The 14,971-nt window shown below is 44.7% G+C and overlaps 1 protein-coding gene across 1 annotated transcript in view; it reads right to left on the reverse strand.

Moving 5' to 3' along the window:
* LOC137540797 (nicotinamide N-methyltransferase-like) overlaps positions 1-14,217 on the reverse strand; it is a 27,668-nt gene extending 13,451 nt beyond the window's left edge. Inside the window, exon 1 of the mRNA XM_068261954.1 lies at positions 14,082-14,217. The gene's annotated coding sequence lies outside the window, so the exon portion shown is untranslated. The remainder of the gene's footprint in view (positions 1-14,081) is intronic.
* Between the last annotated feature and the right edge of the window lie 754 nt (positions 14,218-14,971).

A 14,971-nucleotide genomic window follows, 5' to 3' on the forward strand; every position in this document is an offset into this window, starting at 1 on the left:
ACATGATCTGCACATGGAGGAAAAACGTTTTAGCCATTTATTTAGGAAAGGGTTCTTTACAGTTAGAGTGATTAAGATGTGGAATGCATTGCCACAGGAAGTCGTTATGGCAAACTCTATACCTGCATTTAAAGGGGGCTTAGATGCTTTCCTTGCGTTGAAAGACATCCATGGCTACAATTGCTAGGTAATGCCTAATGATGTTGATCCAGGGATTTTATCTGATTGCCATCTGGAGTCGGGAAGGAATTTTTCCCTTTAGGGGCTAATTGGACCATGCCTTGTAAGGGTTTTTTCGCCTTCCTCTGGATCAACAGGGATATGTGAGGGAGCAGGCTGGTGTTGTACTTTATACTGGTTGAACTCGATGGACGTATGTCTTTTTTCAACCAAAATAACTTAGTAACTATGTAAGGATAAGGAGAGAAAACGAGGCACTGAAGCAATGAATCATTGCTTCAGTGCCTCGTTTTCTCTTCTTATCCTATACTTCTTTCTGTTTTCAGTTTTAACCCTCGAATCCCCCCCAATCTACAAGGGGGATGCGGCGACGCAGACGGAGACCCATGGCACTCGGTTTCCTACCACTGGGCTGCGGGCTGCCAGCTGATTTAACGGTCAGCTGATCAAGCCCACATGTATGCTCACCACCGATGCCCGGAGGCTCCTTGCCACCACCGGAGGATACAGGACGCCTCTCTTGCCGCTGCTGGAAACCACAAGGGATGCCCTCTCTTTACCGCTGCTGCTTGTCACATAACAGCCACATGGGGAGTCTGGGACTGCAAACCTGCCGCTACAGATTAGATCAGGAATCCAGCAAGCACTGCCAGGATACGGCTACTGTCACGCTGGCTGACATCTGGAATGATGCCATCTACAGATCCTGCTGTCCCTGCTGCCCAGAGAACCAGAACACCGATCTGCAGAACGGGAGGGGGGCACTCCACCACTGTAGCCATGGAAGATCAGGATGCCGCTGCTACATCTGCGGGGCTACAGCTCCTCCAGGCCTGCTAAGGCTGAGACCCTCCTGCTACCATCACCCAGTCCAGCCTGCGTCCCACCACACCAGCTGGTGCTTAATCCTTTGTGCATGCAGGACATTTCAGAATCGCCAGGCACTGATCACCGCCCCAACCTTTGGGCCACCGCTAGCTGACCACTTGGTTCCTTTTCACCAGTAACGGACTAGGTCTGTACACAGGTGTATGCAGGGCCGGGACTGTAAATCTCCACCTTGGGGACTCTATATAGTGTTGGGCGAACATCTAGATGTTCGGGTTCGGGCCGAACAGGCCGAACATGGCCGCGATGTTCGGGTGTTCGACCCGAACTCCGAACATAATGGAAGTCAATGGGGACCCGAACTTTTGTGCTTTGTAAAGCCTCCTTACATGCTACATACCCCAAATTTACAGGGTATGTGCACCTTGGGAGTGGGTACAAGAGGAAAAAAAAATTTAGCAAAAAGAGCTTATAGTTTTTGAGAAAATCGATTTTAAAGTTTCAAAGGGAAAACTGTCTTTTAAATGCGGGAAATGTCTGTTTTCTTTGCACAGGTAACATGCTTTTTGTCGGCATGCAGTCATAAATGTAATACATATAAGAGGTTCCAGGAAAAGGGACCGGTAACGCTAACCCAGCAGCAGCACACGTGATGGAACAGGAGGAGGGTGGCGCAGGAGGAGAAGGCCACGCTTTGAGACACAACAACCCAGGCCTTGCATGAGGACAAGAAGCGTGCGGATAGCAATTTGCATTTTGTCACCATGCAGTCATAAATGTAATACAGATGAGAGGTTCAATAAACAGGGACCGGAAACGCTAACCCATCACAGATGTTCATTGTTCATGTTACTTGGTTGGGGTCCGGGAGTGTTGCGTAGTCGTTTCCAATCCAGGATTGATTCATTTTAATTTGAGTCAGACGGTCTGCATTTTCTGTGGAGAGGCGGATACGCCGCCGATCTGTGACGATGCCTCCGGCAGCACTGAAACAGCGTTCCGACATAACGCTGGCTGCCGGGCAAGCCAGCACCTCTATTGTGTACATTGCCAGTTTGTGCCAGGTGTCTAGCTTCGATACCCAATAGTTGAAGGGTGCAGATGGATTGTTCAACACAGCTACGCCATCTGACATGTAGTCCTTGACCATCTTCTCCAGGCGATCGGTGTTGGAGGTGGATCTGCACGCTTGCTGTTCTGTGTGCTGCTGCATGGGTGTCAGAAAATTTTCCCACTCCAAGGACACTGCCGATACCATTCCCTTTTGGGCACTAGCTGCGGCTTGTGTTGTTTGCTGCCCTCCTGGTCGTCCTGGGTTTGCGGAAGTCAGTCTGTCGGCGTACAACTGGCTAGAGGAGGGGGAGGATGTCAATCTCCTCTCTAAAGTCTCCACAAGGGCCTGCTGGTATTCTTCCATTTTGACCTGTCTGGCTCTTTCTTCAAGCAGTTTTGGAACATTGTGTTTGTACCGTGGATCCAGAAGGGTATAAACCCAGTAATTGGTGTTGTCCAGAATGCGCACAATGCGTGGGTCGCGTTCAATGCAGTCCTAGGCCGAAGAGGTCATAGCCTAGGGTCACAAAACCTGTTTATTTGGGCAATTTCAATGGTGGCGAGTCTGACGTACATAAATCGCAGCAATGGCCGTTAGCAACGTCTGAATCTCACGAAATGTCTCATGCAGGTAGAAGACATATTGTTAGACTTGGGCTCCAAAGATGGGTTCCCTACATCTCTGCAAACCAGAGTTACAGGGCTCCAAATTTGGTAAAATCCCCCATAGGCTTTCATTGGGCCTCCTATTTACAGTTCCAAAATCTCACATCTTTTCAAAGGGCAATTACTCAGCAGTGGCAAATTTTCTAGCATTGTAGGGACCCTTACGGGGAACATGACTGGTGAGTTTCGGGCCCCTAGGCCGAAGAGGTCATAGCCTAGGGTCACAAAAACCTGTTTATTTGGGCTATTTCAATGGTAGTGATGGTGACGTACATAAATCGCAGCAATGGCCGTTAGCAACGTCTGAATCTCACGAAATGTCTCATGCAGGTAGAAGACATATTGTTAGACTTGGATTCCAAAGATGGGGTCCCTACATCTCTGCAAACCAGAGTTACAGGGGTCCAAAATTGGTAAAATCCCCCATAGGATTTCATTGCCTCCCTATTTCACTTTCCAAAATCTCACATCTTTTCAAAGGGCAATGGCTCAGCAGTACCAAATTTTCTAGCATTGTAGGGACCCTTAGGTGGAACATGACTGGTGAGTTTCGGGCCCCTAGGCCGAAGAGGTCATAGCCTAGGGTCACAAAAACCTGTTTATTTGGGCTATTTCAATGGTAGTGATGGTGGCGTACATAAATCGCAGCAATGGCCGTTAGCAACGTCTGAATCTCACGAAATGTCTCATGCAGGTAGAAGACATATTGTTAGACTTGGATTCCAAAGATGGGGTCCCTACACCTCTGCAAACCAGAGTTACAGGGGTCCAAAATTGGTAAAATCCCCCATAGGATTTAATTGCCTCCCTATTTCACTTTCCAAAATCTCACATCTTTTCAAAGGGCAATGGCTCAGCAGTACCAAATTTTCTAGCATTGTAGGGACCCTTAGGGGGAACATGACTGGTGAGTTTCGGGCCCCTAGGCCGAAGAGGTCATAGCCTAGGGTCACAAAAACCTGTTTATTTGGGCTATTTCAATGGTAGTGATGGTGGCGTACATAAATCTCAGCCATGGCCGTTAGCAACGTCTGAATCTCACGAAATGTCTCATGCAGGTAGAAGACATATTGTTAGACTTGGATTCCAAAGATGGGGGCTCCCTACATCTCTGCAAACCAGAGTTACAGGGGTCCAAAATTGGTAAAATCCCCCATAGGCTTTCATTGGGCCTCCTATTTTCCGTTCCAAAATCTCACACCATTTCAAAGGGCAATGGCTCAGCAGTGGCAAAACTCACCAGTCATGATCCCCCTAAGGGTCCCTACAATGCTAGAAAATTTGGTACTGCTGAGCCATTGCCCTTTAAAAAGATGTGAGATTTTGGAAAGTGAAATAGGGAGGCAATGAAATCCTATGGGGGATTTGACCAATTTTGGACCCCTGTAACTCTGGTTTGCAGATATGTAGGGACCCCATCTTTGGAATCCAAGTCTAACAATATGTCTTCTACCTGCATGAGACATTTCGTGAGATTCAGACTTTGCTAACGGCCATTGCTGCGATTTATGTACGTCACCATCACTACCATTGAAATAGCCCAAATAAACAGGTTTTTGTGACCCTAGGCTATGACCTCTTAGGCCTAGGGGCCCGAAACTCACCATTCATGTTCCCCCTAAGGGTCCCTACAATGCTAGAACATTTGCCACTGCTGAGTAATTGCCCTTTGAAAAGATGTGAGATTTTGGAACTGTAAATAGGAGGCCCAATGAAAGCCTATGGGGGATTTTACCAAATTTGGAGCCCTGTAACTCTGGTTTGCAGAGATGTAGGGAACCCATCTTTGGAGCCCAAGTCTAACAATATGTCTTCTACCTGCATGAGACATTTCGTGAGATTCAGACGTTGCTAACGGCCATTGCTGCGATTTATGTACGTCAGACTCGCCACCATTGAAATTGCCCAAATAAACAGGTTTTGTGACCCTAGGCTATGACCTCTTCGGCCTAGGACTGCATTGAACGCGACCCACGCATTGTGCGCATTCTGGACAACACCAATTACTGGGTTTATACCCTTCTGGATCCACGGTACAAACACAATGTTCCAAAACTGCTTGAAGAAAGAGCCAGACAGGTCAAAATGGAAGAATACCAGCAGGCCCTTGTGGAGACTTTAGAGAGGAGATTGACATCCTCCCCCTCCTCTAGCCAGTTGTACGCCGACAGACTGACTTCCGCAAACCCAGGACGACCAGGAGGGCAGCAAACAACACAAGCCGCAGCTAGTGCCCAAAAGGGAATGGTATCGGCAGTGTCCTTGGAGTGGGAAAATTTTCTGACACCCATGCAGCAGCACACAGAACAGCAAGCGTGCAGATCCACCTCCAACACCGATCGCCTGGAGAAGATGGTCAAGGACTACATGTCAGATGGCGTAGCTGTGTTGAACAATCCATCTGCACCCTTCAACTATTGGGTATCGAAGCTAGACACCTGGCACAAACTGGCAATGTACGCAATAGAGGTGCTGGCTTGCCCGGCAGCCAGCGTTATGTCGGAACGCTGTTTCAGTGCTGCCGGAGGCATCGTCACAGATTGGCGGCGTATCCGCCTCTCCACAGAAAATGCAGACCGTCTGACTCAAATTAAAATGAATCAATCCTGGATTGGAAACGACTACGCAACACTCCCGGACCCCAACCAAGTAACATGAACAATGAACATCTGTGATGGGTTAGCGTTTCCGGTCCCTGTTTATTGAACCTCTCATCTGTATTACATTTATGACTGCATGGCGACAAAATGCAAATTGCTATCCGCACGCTTCTTGTCCTCATGCAAGGCCTGGGTTGTTGTGTCTCAAAGCGTGGCCTTCTCCTCCTGCGCCACCCTCCTCCTGTTCCATCACGTGTGCTGCTGCTGGGTTAGCATTACCGGTCCCTTTTCCTGGAACCTCTTATATGTATTACATTTATGACTGCATGCTGACAAAAAGCATGTTACCTGTGCAAAGAAAACAGACATTTCCCGCATTTAAAAGACAGTTTTCCCTTTGAAACTTTAAAATCGATTTTCTCAAAAACTATAAGCTCTTTTTGCTAAAAAAAATTTCCCTCTTGTACCCACTCCCAAGGTGCACATACCCTGTAAATTTGGGGTATGTAGCATGTAAGGAGGCTTTACAAAGCACGAAAGTTCGGGACCCCATTGACTTCCATTATGTTCGGAGTTCGGCCATGTTCAGCCCGAACCCGAACATCTAGATGTTCGCCCAACACTACACGTGACCCGTTCAGCCAATCACAGCGCTAGCCGAACGTTCGGGTAACGTTCGGCCATGCGCTCTTAGTTTGGCCATATGGCCGAACAGTTTGGCCGAACACCATCAGGTGTTCGGCCGAACAGTTTGGCCGAACACCATCAGGTGTTCGGCCGAACCCGAACATCACCCGAACAGGGTGATGTTCTGCAGAACCCGAACAGTGGCGAACACTGTTCGCCCAACACTAACTTTATACTTCACTCTCCTCTTTCTCTCTTCTCTTCACCTTGGAATTTCCAGGACAAATGCGGGGCATCTGAATTGGGCTGCAGAGCAGTTGAGTGCCGGACGTATTGTGGGCGCTCCGCTCAGCATAGCACTCAGACAAACCCTCTAGTCCCTCTCTGCTGTATCCATGTCATGTGTAATGTATGTGAAATGTTTTTATGACTACTCTGTGTATGTTCTATCGTAAGTTGTATTGTACTTCCACAACCCTGTATGTGCCACAAATAATTCCGGGTACAACCTCCATTGTACTTGGCAAAATACAAGGATTCTGATTCTGATTCTGAATCTCTGGTGTTTGACTCCTGCTTTGCCTGGCGTTCCGATTGCCTGCTGCTATATATATATTGATTGATTGCATTGCCTGGTATATATTTGTATATAGACTTTTCTTGTACATATTGTTATTATTGATTCAACGAGGCTGTGTGCATTATATCAGAATCAGAATCAGAATCAATTTTATTTCGCCAAGCATGACTGGGTCAGGCCCGGAATTGGGTTTGGCACAATGGAGCAATACATAGAAAGAAAGGCAGGAAAACATTAGAATGACAGTAGTATCTCAAACTCAAGTATAAGCATACACGAATATACAATCACAATTAGATATACACATCCGAAGTCCGCCACTCCTATGCAGGTGGTAGGGCGCTGATAGTGGGTGGTAGGATGTTAAGGGAGTTCAGGAGGCTAACGGCCATCGGAAAGAAAGAGTTCTTGTGTCTGCGGGTCTTGGTGGGGATGGCCCGAAGTCTCCGACCCAGTGGAGACTTATATATACTGGTTGCCCTGCATACTGCGTAGGAAACACTTGTATACATTTTCTGGGTTATCTGGTGTATATAGGAACCATCTCCCACTGTATTAGTTGTTCACTTTGCTCTTGTATTTAACTACCATTTTGGTATTATCATGTGTGAATGGTTTTGCACATTATAAAGAAACCCTTAACATTACCTTTTGGATTGGTCTCCGTTTTTTTCACATTAGTGACAATCTGCATTTCTTGCAATTCCTATGCACTGCACATGTTGCATCGCATAAGAAACGTAACAGACATGAGGCTCAGAAGGAAAATAGAAGATAAATCACCTCACCCCTCTGCAGAAGCTGCTGAAATCCAATCTATGTTTACAAATCAAACTACATATGACAGTGCAGTTTTGCATACACATTGGTTTCAGTCAGTAAAGATGGAAAATGCCTGGAACAGTTTTCTCTTTATTTACGAATTACGATCTAAAATTCCCAAAAATCAAAATGCAGATAGTAATACATACCGTATTTTTCAGAACATAAGACACACCTTTTCTCCCTCAAAAAATAGGAAGAAAAAGTCCCTGCATCTTATATTCCAAAGACAGGGAGCCTCCGACTTACAAACGCCCACCGATACAAACTGCCAACCTGCCGCAACGTCAGGGACTCCCTGCCTTGTCCCCCAGTTTGGTCCTCCATCCCGGGCTGGTTTTCTCCACTCCACTGGATAGAAATAATTAGCAGCAGCGGGGATCACCTCACAAGCCATTTCAGTGGTGATCAGCAGACCTCTCCTCTCCTGTGCAGCTTCCCCTAATGAAAGCTACTGCTGATGACACGATCAGTAGAAGCCTTCACTAGAGGAATCCGCACAGGAGAGAAGAGGTCTGCTGCTCATCACTGGAATCATTTATGAGATGAGTGGAGGAAAAATGTGGGGGGGCAAGGAGGAGACGCAGGGGAGCAGAGTAGATATGCAGGGGGCAAGGAGGGGACAAAGGAGGGACAGGAAAGGACACAGGGGGGAAAGGAAGGGACACAGGGGCAGGAGGGGACACATAGTGAAAAAGAAGGGACACAGGGGGACAGGAGGGGACACAGAAGGATACCAAGGGGAACAGGAATGGACATAAGGGGGCAATGGAGGAAACAGTGGGACACACAGGGGACAGAAGGGGACACACAGGGGGAGCAAAGGAGGACACAGGGGGACAGAATGGGTTACATGGGAATAGAAGAGGACACATGGGGGCACAGGTGGACAATTAAAGGACTACTGTAGGGGGTAGGGGGAAAAATAGTTGAACTTACCTTGGGCTTCTAATGGTCCCCCGCAGACATCGTGTGCCTGGGCAGCCACTCACTGATGCTCCTGTTCCTGCCTCCGGTTCATTTCTGGAATTTCCGTCTTTAATGTCGGAAAACCACTGCGCCTGCATGGCCATGTCCTCACTACCACTGACGTCACCAGGAGCATACTGCGCAGACGCAGACCATACTGGGCTTGCGCAATACACTCCTGGTGACGTCAGTGGGAGCGAGGGCGTGGCTGCTCAGGCCAAGTGGTTTTTCGTCTTTAAAGTAGGAAATTCCAGAAGTGAACCAGAGCATCAGTGAGTGGCTGCACGGGCGCAGGACATCTGCGGGGGACCACTAGAAGCCCATGGTAAGTTCAACTCTTTTTCTTCCTACTCCCCTACAGGAGGAGAACATCTACAGAAGGAGGAGAACATCTACAAGACGCTCCTGGAATATAGACGCACCAGGTTTAGTAAGTATATATTTTTTTACCCGGGTTTTGCCCTCTAAACCTAGGTGCATCTTATATTCTGAAAAATGCATACAGTATGGTATGCAAATAGAACAAGTATTTATCTACTTATCTATGTGGTTTTTTCCCCGGGGATAGTATGGCTGACCGTCGTTCTTTAACAAAAAGTAATAAAGTAATTAGTTAATCAATGTCAACATCCATAACATATAATGGCATTTAAAAAAGAAGATACCAGCCAGAAAATTCTCTGGACTATGCTAATCATTCATTACTAAATGAATAAACAAAGAACCTAGATAAGATGTCCCTGGCAAGCTATTAGACCAAGAGTGCCAATACTCACAAGTTCATGTACGGTCTACACAAAGTCTCTTTCATCACAACAAAGTGATAATACAAATGAAGGTTAAAGGCTTATGGCATTTGTATCCTACTAATATTATAAATGGGTAAGGTCGGATGTTTGGATGTTTGTTACTCGAGCACACAACAATGGCTGCTGAACGGATTTGAATGAAATTTGGCACACGCATAGTACATTACCTGGAATAACATATAGAATACGTTTTATTCCCATAACCAAAAAGTGGGCGGAGACAAATACAAATTTCCCTGGGAAAATGCAAACTGCAGCCATTCTTACACTGTTAATGGCAGGGTTTTCAAACTTTGCACAGTTGGTCGCTGGGTGACTAGGTTCAATATTCAGAAAAGTGGGTGGAGCCTATAAAAGCCAATCAAAATTCACCTATTGATTTTTAAGAGGAATATTTACATTGCTGCCATTCTTGCACTGTTAATGGCACAAGCCTCAAACCTGGTACAGTTGGTCATTGGGTGACTCGGGTTTAAATTGAAAAAAGGGGGTGGAGCCACAAACAGCCAATCAGATTTCTTTCATTTTAATGGCACAAGCCAAATACAAATACCAAACTCACAGAAATATCATCAAATACAATACCAATTTTTCTGCGAGTCATCCAATGTTGTATACATGATACGCTGCATGAAATGCCCCTCAAGAGGAATCTATATAGGAGAAACAGGACAAAAACTGCGCACAAGAATGAACCATCACCGCTTTAAAATCAATGAAGGTAAAATGGACACACCAGTGGGCCAACACTTCTGTGAACCAGGAAACAGCATGCAAGATCTAAAAGTACTTGTTCTTAAAGAGGAACTCCAGTGAAAATAATGTAATAAAAAAGTGCTTCATTTTTACAATAATTATGTATAAATGATTTAGTCAGTGTTTGCCCATTGTAAAATCTTTTAAATCCCTGATTTACAGTCTGACATTTATGACATGGTGCCATTTTTACTGTTGGCAGGTGATGTAGCTGCTGCATGGTTTTTTGGCAGTTGGAAACAGCTGTAAACAGCTATTTCCCACAATGCAGCAAGGTTCACAGACAGGAAACTGCCAAGAGTACGTACTCAGAATTTCTTTGTGGGAGAGGTTTCACCACAATATCAGCCATACAGCGCCCCTGATGGTTTGTTTGTGAAAATGAATAGTTTTCTCATGTAAAAGGGGGTATCAGCTACTGATTGGGATAAAGTTCAATTCTTGGTCGGAGTTTGTCTTTAAAGATAACTTCAAAAATGAACAATCAAGAAAAATTTCTGAGTACAAATTTATGAAAATGTTCAAGACTTTAACAGAAGGTTTAAATTGTGGAACAGGATTCGTGACACCTTATGTAACATGATTGATTTGGCTTCATGATCTTCAGAAACCTGCTGCATTTCATGTATGCTTGCACTAACTCACTGGCTCCAGCCTGCTGATCACCTGACACCTAACGGACAAACAGTAACCAGCACAACTGTCATCTTCATGTTTACCATTTACCTGCATCAGTGTTTTACTTCAGCTAACATCTGGTAATATGCCTGAAGAAGGGGACTAGATCCCAGAAAGCTTGCATCATTTAACTCTATTCAGCTAGCAATTAAAATGTATTATTTTTTACAAAACGTTGTTTTTTCTACTTATATATTTAATTTCAATGCAAATGATTGATGCCAAAGACCGCAAAGCTCACAAACTTGGTCACAAAGTAATTTTGTGTTAGGGTTAGAAAAAGTGGGCAGAGCCAACACCAGACAAATACATACCGGGCAATGTTGAGACATCAGTGGATGGAGAAAAATACAAATTTAATTGGTAAAATGTAAACTGCAGCCATTCTTACACTGTTAATGGTAGGATTCTCAAACTTTGCACAGTTGGTCACTGGGTGACTAGGATTAATATTCAGAAAAGTGGGTGGAGCCTACAAAAGCCAATCAAATTCCACCTATTGATTTTCAAGGGGAATATTTAATTGCTGCCATTCTTGCACTGTTAATGGCACAAGCCTCTTGCACTGTGAATCACCTGTACCTGGTACAGTTGGCCATTGGGTGATTGGGGTTCAAACTCAGACAAGGGTAGAGCCACAGTCAATCAGATTTATTTTATTTCAATACAAATTATTGATGCCAAAGACCGCAAAGCTCACCACCACCAAATACATTCAGGGCTCAGGGTCCCAGAGCAGACTTTAGACCTCCACCCCAAACCCCCATTTCTATTCTTGACCCTACCCCCAACTTGACCCACTGCATATATAGTTCCAAACGTTAACCTAGAAACAGTACTGTCCATGTTTAGCAGGCATTTGCCAGTCAGTAAAACTGATGACAAGTTTACACTGGCTCCAAACATCTGACTGATTGTATTACCCATGGCAGTTTCAGTGTAAAGCAATGGCAGAAAAGCAATGTTTTCTCCTGTGCTCACTCCAGAGCTACTACCCTGTGCTGATCCCTGTAATGCACTCCTTTGTTTCCACCATTTATTCTCTCCATTGTTGCCCCCTTTCATTCTATCATCGGTTGCCCTCTTAAGTGTCCTCTTTTGTTACCCACTTTTCTTCTATCCTCAATTGCCTCTTCTTTCTTGCTCTCTGTCCTCCTCTGTAACTGTAGTGTTCACCTGTTCTGTCCCCATTTTGTTCCCTCGTTAAGTTCCTCACCTATTTTACTTGCAAGGTTCTATTGTTTCCTCCCTTTAATCTCTGTTGCCCCTTGTAGTGCAGTAGGTACATTACACCCCCCCATAACGCACACACACACACGCACGTACACACACCCACACACAAATGCACACACACACACCAGTGCAAGGCAGAGAGGTATGTATTTGAGGTTTTAGTTAACTACTTTAGGACCGCCTCACACCAATGGGCGTGACCGAGACGACAGCCTCAGGACCGCCTAATGCCAATTGGCGTCAAGTCCTGGGGCTGCAGTTTCCCAGGGAATGGCCGCGCGCATGCGCAATCGTTCCCTGCCGCTTCACGGAACTGAGTTCCGTGAATAGCCTGCTAGCCGCGGATCGCGGCTGGCAGGCTGCTTGTAAACGTAAGGGGAAAGAAATCCCCTTTGTTTACAAGCGTACAGTGCTGCCGGGGGCCGCAGCACTGTACAGATCGGTGATCCCCGGCCTCTGATTGGCTGGGGAGCACCCTTCTCTCATAGGCTTATGCCTATGAGAGGCAGAACAGGACGGATCGCCGTCCTGTTCCAATTCTTGTGACGGAGGGGAGGAGGGAAGGGGAGGGAGGGGTACGGGGAGAGAGAGAGCCTCGCTAAGGCAAGTGAAAAAAAAATAAACAAAGCCTGCAGCGATCGGACCCCTCCGGCGGCATGTCCCCTTAGGGACAAAAAAAGGAGGTGAGTCCGATCGCTGGGCATCTAAGCTGGGCTGTGCAGAAGGCTGAAAAGCCTGCACAGCCCAGCAATGCAAAAATAAGCCTGGTCTTTGGGGGGTTATCACTGTGGTTGTCAAGTGGTTAAAGCAAATTTTTGAGCATTTTTTGTACAACCCCCCCCCCCTTTCAGTTTACCTGATCGGGGGGGGGGGGGGCTAGCCTGATCTGATCAGGTAGCATCAATTACCGTCACTCCCCGCAGATCCTACAACTTTTGGTGAAAAAAAAAAACCCGCCCGCGACCCCTGTGGTCACAACGCTGCGGCTCTTGCTCCATGTGTCTTAACACAGAGCAGATAGCAGGGGGCGATAGAGCAGCGTAGGAGAGGCAGGGGAGGTGGGCGTTGTGCAGGAGTGCCTATCCTTCAAGGGATGCCCCTTCCCCATGAATATTGCCAACAAGCTGCTTGTTGCCAGTTTTGGGGGATTGCCAGTTTTGGGGGATGGCACGGTGGGACACAGGGGCATATAAAGAAACTAGTGTGTGCTCCCTTTCATCTGGTCCAGTGGCCAGGCAAGGGTTCCCAAGTTTGGCCACTTAATAGGTGTAATTATAAAGCTGGGAAAGTTCATTGTTCATTGTTTTGGTGATGGTGATAAATAAATATCACCATGTTCTTTCGTTCATGATATTTATGAAAGAGCTAAAGGGGATAAAACATTTTTTTCTCCAGAAAATCTTTTATGGGGCTGATACTGTATATGAAGGTGGAGATAAGCAAGGGTCCCTGTGCAATTAACTTTTCTTTTGTGTTTTCTCCAAGGAGATATTTTTTAAACTCACATAAAAAATTACTTTTCAGCACATAACAATTGAAAAAGTGGGGGGGGGGGAATCCAATTTCTTTGAGTGTTTTCTCTTCTGCTGGGGGATTGAAAGGTATTTTATTAATAGGGTGTGAAAACATCTCCTAGGAGAAAAGTTAGCTGAATAGAGGCTAAGAAGAGAGAAGCCATGCGAAAAGTGAATCAACCTCATAGTCCTAAAACTGTAATAGTCCTAAACAAAAACTAAAAAAAAAGGAGTAGCGTAAATTCAAACTAAAAAAAAAGTGTCACATAGAGCACTTAGCCTTTGTTTTAAACCCTACAGCATTTCAAATTTCAAGTTAAAGTTCAGGATTCAAAGTTCCGAAGAGAACCTAAAAATTTGCAATTTATTGAATTCCAACTTAAGTTTTTCGATTTATTCAAATTTTGTGATAATACATTGGGGTTTTTTCTGTTCTACAGTTTTAACACAGGGCTTCTTAACCAAATAAATGTATTCATTTCAGTTATAATAATTGTACACTTTTTTTGGAGAGCTAACTTTGTATTTGAAGTTTGACTGCTTAAAACTGGACTAAAATGTAATTATTGTCATTCATTTTTGGCAATTTTGCTCTAGAATATATATAGAACATTTTCAATGCAAAATATAAGAACTCTCAAAACTTTGAGTCAGACTTTCAGCAGTAAACTTTTCTATTAATTAAAACATTCAAAAATGACGATTACCCCTACAAGTGCACTAAAACAACAATCATCTAACTTATAGAATGAGTACGGACTCTCACCTTAAAAGAAGATAGGAACCAATGTAGCCACAGAGTCTCTGATGGTGATATCTGTAACGGTGACTTTAGATTTGTCTTCTACGTAGATCAGTAAGAATGCTGAACATCCAGAACTGGGAATGATGTGGAGGAGGAAGTCCTCATAACCTAATATGACTGACAAGTTGTTGTCCTTGTAAGACCTCTTGGACAAACCACGTGATTCACTTTCACTGCCAAATCTAATCTAACTCTATCAAAAACAAGGGATTTGACATCTGTGCAGGGATAGTAGCTTGCATAGGAAAAAGCAAGCTAAGAACACAGAAAATATAAACACAAGTTAAAGCCCACACCTACCCCCATTTAAAGAGGACCCAAACTAAAAATACAAGCGTTCAGAAATAAAATCTATTTTGTAAATTATAATAATAAATAGCAGCCTTTTTTCAGCTGCATGATGACAAATATAAAATATTTTACATTTATTGGAGAAACCCCTCCCTTCCTTTCATATTGCCGGGACAGAATCCGGCAAACTGGTGGAGTAGGTGGTGTCCGGTTAAGGAGGAATTGCTAATGGCTGCCACCTGTATAACCCTAGTTATGAAAAGAGAAGGGTGAAAAGCATGCACTGAAATGCTCATAGGCTTGAAGGAGTGTTTATTTATAGTTGTATGTGTCAGAGTGGTGCAACTAAATATTTTGAATTAAAAAAATGTTTGGTTTGGGTCCGCTTTAAAGAGGAACTGCAGTGAAAATAACATACAATACAATCACGTTCATAACATAATAACATAATGAATAAAATTGCTTATTTTTTACATTATCCACTTATAAATTATTTAGTCAGTGTTTGCCCATTGTAAAATCTTTTCTCTCCCTGATTAACATTCTGAAATGTAAGGGCT

The sequence above is a fragment of the Hyperolius riggenbachi genome, chromosome 12, assembly GCF_040937935.1.
Source record: "Hyperolius riggenbachi isolate aHypRig1 chromosome 12, aHypRig1.pri, whole genome shotgun sequence".
NCBI classification, from domain to species: domain Eukaryota; kingdom Metazoa; phylum Chordata; class Amphibia; order Anura; family Hyperoliidae; genus Hyperolius; species Hyperolius riggenbachi.